Raw genomic sequence first — 6,000 nt, forward strand, 5'->3', positions numbered from 1 at the left:
GGCTTTTTTTATGAGCTCCTATTACCCCCCACCCCAGTCCTGATTTTTCACACTTGCTATCTGGTCATCCTATGGGAGCCGAAGAGATTCCCTGATCACCCATCTCTGGGAGGAACCAGTTGGAATTGCCCTTGGGAAGCTGCCGCTAATAACTCAGGTGTAAAATCATTATTCTGTTGGAATCAGATTAAAGCCTCCTCACTCCCGGTGTCACAGTCATCAACATGGCTCATTCCTGGGATGTCACCCGCCAGAGCAATACAATGAGTGGAACCAAATCCCTTTCCAGAGCCCAGGCACACAGAAATCCTGGGGGTTTTCGTTTCTAGGCTTCTGGCGCCATCGTGTGGCCCTTTGGTTTCACTCCTTTCTGTTCAAACCTTTAGCTTTCTGCACAGAAATGTTAATTCCCCAGGAGAGACTCGGGAGCGTTTCTCTTTTGTGTTGTTAAGGATTGAAATGTTCCTGGTTCCTTGGTCCCAACCTGCCTCCCGTTCTACTGCCCATGTAGCCCCATCCCAGACCTCAGCCCCCAGTCGATGCTGTTTCCCTAATCCCCATCTGTGCAGGGAGTGAAACCTGTCGCTCCGCATTGCCTAGTTCCCCTAACTAGGAGGAACTTCAGCTCCTCTGTGTCCCCAGGGACCCTCCACACAACTCCCCTGCTTACCACGGTTCAGATAGTACAGTAGCATGAGTCTGACACTCACTTTAGAGGCCCCACATTAATAACCATTTTCAATATGAACTTACTGGAGATTCTATTGCAATATTTGGGTGGGGGGAACCTATTATTCATAAAACTCCTTTCCCAAGTGAGTCCCAGGGCTCTTGATATCCAGTGTATTGGGCGATGAACGTCCACTGACCATGTAGCTGATTAGAGAGCCACTTCCTGGACACTACAGTACTAATAAACAATGGCCACATAAACACCACCCTATACCAGAAACTTACTGACTGCTATACTTACCTACATGCCTCCAGCTTTCATCCAGACCACACCACTCGATCCATTGTCTACAGCCAAGCTCTACGATACAATCGCATTTGCTCCAACCCCTCAGACAGAGACAAACACCTACAAGATCTCGATCAAGCATTCTTACAACTACAATACCCACCTGCTGAAGTGAAGAAACAGATTGACAGAGCCAGAAGACACCTACTACAGGACAGGCCCAACAAAGAAAGTAACAGAATGCCACTAGCCATCACCTACAGCCCCCAACTAAAACCTCTCCAGCGCATCATCAAGGATCCATCACTCTCACAGATCTTGGGAAACAGGCCAGTCCTTGCTTACAGACAGCCCCCAAACCTGAAGCAAATACTCACCAGCAACCACACAACAAAAACACTAACCGAGGAACCTGTCCTTGCAACAAAGCCCGTTGCCAACTCTGTCCACATATCTATTCAGGGGACACCGTCATAGGACCTAATCACATCAGCCACACTATCAGAGGCTCGTTCACCTGCACATCTACCAATGTGATATATACCATCAGGTGCCAGCAATGCCCCTCTGCCATGTACATTGGCCAAACCGGACAGTCTTTATGCAAAAGAATAAATGGACACAAATCAGACGTTAAGAATTATAATATTCAAAAACCAGCTGGAGAACACTTCAACCTCCCTGGTCACTCGATTACAGACCTAAAAGTTGCAATATTACAACAACAAAACTTCAAAACGAGACTCCAGCGAGAAACTGCTGAATTGGAATTAATCTGCAAATTGGACACCATTAAATTAGGTTTGAAGAAAGACTGGGAGTGGATGGGCCATTACACAAAGTAAAACTATTTCCCCATGCTTATCTTCCCCCCCTCTACAGTTCCTTATATCTCCTTGTCAAGTGCTGGAAATGGGCCTGTAGTAGTGTTGGCCGAGGTTCGGCCCTCAGCGGGGCTGTGGGGTAGCCCACCGCCTTGCTCTGGTCCGCAGTCAGTCTGGGTCCGGTGGCAATCTGAGGCCACAGACACACAGTTAGGGGCTCAGGCCTGTGAGCAGTGGCTGAGGCAATGGGTCAGGACCCAGGCCCTTAAGCAGGGGCTGAGGCAGAGTCTATAGCAGCCCAGGCCCTAAGTCAGGGCGGGGCAACAATCAAATAGGCAACAGGTCCCAGCCTCTCTAGGCCAGGGGAAAAAGGGGGAGTCTGCCACCCAAGGAGTGGGTGGCAGGGGGGACGCAGGCCCTCCCACTCCACTTCATCCCAGCCCGGGGCCTTAGCAGTGACAGCAACTCACTGCTGTCAGTGGGGATCCTGGCCGCAACATACGGACATCGGCTCTGGCAGTGCAGCAACCAGACTGGGGTCGGCTGCCCCCGGGCTACTTCCACACTCCCCGTCTTATGGTACCTGGGCCGTCCTCGTATCATCAGTGCTCTCCACCAGCATGGGCTCCTCCGGGTAGGTAGCGAAGGGCAGGCTCAGCCCCTCCTCGGGGTAGCTGGCACGGGGCAGGCCAGTCAAGGCCTGCGGCTGTCTCCCAAGCGGGAGCTCAGTTACGGACATCTGCTCTCTCTGCCAGCGTGGGCTCCACTGAGCTCGGCAGGCGGGCTTTTATACTTCCGGGTCGGGGCCGTGACCTCTGAGGGGCAGGCGCTGGACCTGGTGACTCCGCCCACATTGGGATTATGTGAGGTTCGGCTCTCAGCGGGGCTGTGGGGTAGCCCACCGCCTTGCTACAGGGCCATTTTCATTACCACTACAAACAATTCTTTTTCTCTCCTGCCAATAATAGCTCACCTTAACTGATCACTCTCCCTATAGTGTGTATGCTAACACACATTGTTTCATATTCCCTGTGCATATATATATATCTTCCTAGTGTATTTTCCACTACATGCATCCGATGAAGTGAGTTGTAGCCCACAAAAGCTTATGCTACAATAAATTTGTTAGTTTCTAAGGTGCCACAAGTACTCCTATTCTTTTTGCGGATACAGAGTGTAGAGGGTCTAGACTCACCCCTGCAGCGCCTCCTGCTGGTTGTCCAGGGAATTAGCTCTCCAGCCTCTGGAGCGCCCTCTGCAGGCCGGTGATCTGCCTATCCTCTTCCTCAGGCTCCCGTATCCCTCCCAGGACCCCAGTGCCCCTTGCCCTGGGTATTGCCCCCTGGCAGTACCCACACATGCTAGGTCTCCCTTCCCAGGGGAACCCCCACCCACTAACCCCACCTCACCTCAGCATAAGGCCACTGCCAGTCACCAGCTACCCCCACTCTCTGGGGCAGACTGCAGTATAGGCCACTCATCATCAGCAAGGTTGGGTTTGGACCTGCTGCTTTGGCCTAGCTCTGGGCTGCCCTCTGCAACCCCCAGTACCACTTAGCCTATTACCAGGCTACAGCCTGGGGCTATCCAGGCTGGAGTTCCCTAGCCTTTCCCTAGCCCTGCTCCACTCAGGTACCCTATCTAGGTCCCTACAGCCAGGCCCTTCTCCCTCTGAAGGCTGAGAGAGACTCTTGAGTGTCTGGCTCCCAGCCTTCTTATACAGGCCAGCTGGGGCCTGATTGGGGCGTGGCCCAGCTGTGGCTACTTCCCCAATCAGCCAGGTAGATTTTCCCTTTGCCCCAGCCGTCTGCCAGGGCTGTTTTAAACCCCTCTACAGAGTATGCTCAGTGTTCTCTGACGGCCCTGCTGGCTGGAGCTCTCCCTTCTCCACCTGCCCTGCTAGTTAGAGCTCTCCCTTACTCCCTGGGCTGCTGCTGCTGGTTAGAGCTCCCTCCCTAGACTGCTGCTACCACTGCTGCTGAGTCAGGGGTGGGTGGGGGGGCCTTGCTGGCCACCCCCCCCTCCCCACCATCTCTGGAGGGAGAAGCTAAGACCCCCACCTTCACCATCACCACTACCACCTGTGGAGGTCCTTCCTGCCTGGCTGCCAGGGTTGCCGGAGCTGCTGCTGCTGCTGCCGGTGCTGTGCGTGTCCTGGGGAGCTGCTGGAGCCTGGAGGTGGAGGAAGAGGACTGCGCGGTCCATCGGCTGCTGGGGGAGCGCATGAGACTCTGGAGACCACTGTGGAGGGGGCTGTTTTGGATTGAGTAATTTTTGAACTGTGCTCTAGTGGTGGGGGTCTAGACTGTGTTTGTGGGGACACAGGGGGTGTGGCGTGGAGCCTGCCCCCTGGTCCATCTGTGTGTCCCCCCCCAAACCCCCACCACCACCGTTGCCCCCTCCACCACCAACCCCACAGCCCATTTCCCATCTGCCTCCGCTCCTGCCCCTGGGACTCTGCTGCTTTTCTAGCCTGCCACGCCTTACCGACAGTGTTTGGGCCTGCAGCGGCGGGCAGGCGGCCCGCACATTGACTTTTCGCAAGCGCTTGTGGGCGCACCTACCCTCCCCCTCTGGACTGACCCCTTCCCCTTTTGCAACAGGCCCCCGAGCTTTGCCCTTTGCTGCCTACCCCCTTTGCCCTCTGTAGGCTTTTGCCCTTCCCCAGCTTCAGTTTGTTTGCCTGCCCCGCCCCTTTCCCTCTGTAGTTTGGTTTCGTTGTCCCACCCCAGCCCTGCGGTTAGCCCTTTGGTTCCTCTGCCCCATTCCCAGCCTCGTTGCTCCCTTGCGTCCCCCTTGCCCTGATTGACCCCTCCCCTCATGTGCCCATGCCCCCTCCCGTGCGCTTGTGCCCTTCATCACATTTTGGTTAATCACTGCACCCCTTTCTGTTATTGTGACCTTCCCTCCCCTAGTGTAACTAGAGGAGCCGGTGTCGGTGACTGTCCCCCCTGAGCCCTTGATACTCCCGCATCTCCCTGCGTTTCGGAGCCCTCCTCCCCTGCCTGCAGCCTAGCGGGGAGGAGTGGTTGACCTGCCTTTCCTTTAGCCGCCCCCCCCCTTTTTTTTCTCCAGTGTGTTTTCCCCTCCCTCCCTGCTCAATATGGAGGGGAACACGGCGGGCGAGCCCCCCCAAGTAGGCCCCTCCACCCCTCCTCCGCCTGTTCCCCTAGCCTCTACCTCAACCTCCGCTGCCGAACCACCTGCCACCACTGCGGCATTGGCAGCGGTGGGCGACGGGGTGACCTCCGCTGCTGCCACGTCCCTCGCTCCCTCCAATTATGGGGGAGCTGCCCCAGCCGGCAGGAAAGGCCAGGGCAAGAAAAAGGGAAAGAGCCCCGCTAAAAAGACTGGGCCCTCCATGGCAGGGGCTGCCTCCACTGCTGCGGCCCTGCCACCGGCCGCAACAATCCTTCCCGCTGGTGGAGGGAGCAGCGGGAAGGATTGNCTTCCCGCTGCTCCCTCCACCGGCTCTGCGGGTGCCCCTCCCCCGGCCCCCAGGGCGTATGCCCAGGTGGCAGCAGCCACCGGTATGCCATCTCGCCCATCCACCGCCTCCGCTTCCATCTATAGTGGCCTGGGCCCCTTCCCCACCTTGACTAGGAGGCATGGCATCCGTTGCCTCCAGGTGCCCGCCTCGCCGCACGTGGAGACCTACGTGCGGGCGTTGGCGAGGGTGGTGGGGCCCACGGCCATCGTGGCGGCCTCCAAAATGTATGGCAAGGTTGTCTTTTTCCTTGCCTCGGAGGCCGCCGCCCAAGAGGCGGTGGAGAAGGGCCTGGCGGTGGGGGGCGTATTCGTCCCCCTGGAGCCGCTAGAGGACCTGGGTGTCCGTGTGGTCCTTACCTCTGTTCCTCCTTTCCTTCCCAATGTCGCCCTGCTGCCCGCCCTTTCCACCCTGGGGAAACCTATTTCCATCGTTCGCCCTCTCTCGCTAGGATGCAAGGACCCCGCCCTCCGTCACGTCCTCTCGTTCCGCCGGCACGTGCAGCTCCAACTGCCGCCGGCTGCACGTGCCGGAGAGGTGCTTGAGGGGTCTTTCTCGGTCCCCTATCAGGGGATCCATTACTGGGTGCACTATTCTACAGGGGAGGCCCGGTGCTACCTCTGCCGGGCGATAGGGCACGTCCGGAGGGACTGCCCCTTGGCCCGGCACGGAGGAGCGTCCGGGACCCCCGAGCCCCGGCAGAGTGCCAGCCCCACCATTGCTGGCGC

The sequence above is a fragment of the Trachemys scripta genome, chromosome 25 (genome assembly GCF_013100865.1).
Source record: "Trachemys scripta elegans isolate TJP31775 chromosome 25, CAS_Tse_1.0, whole genome shotgun sequence".
Classification (NCBI taxonomy): domain Eukaryota; kingdom Metazoa; phylum Chordata; order Testudines; family Emydidae; genus Trachemys; species Trachemys scripta.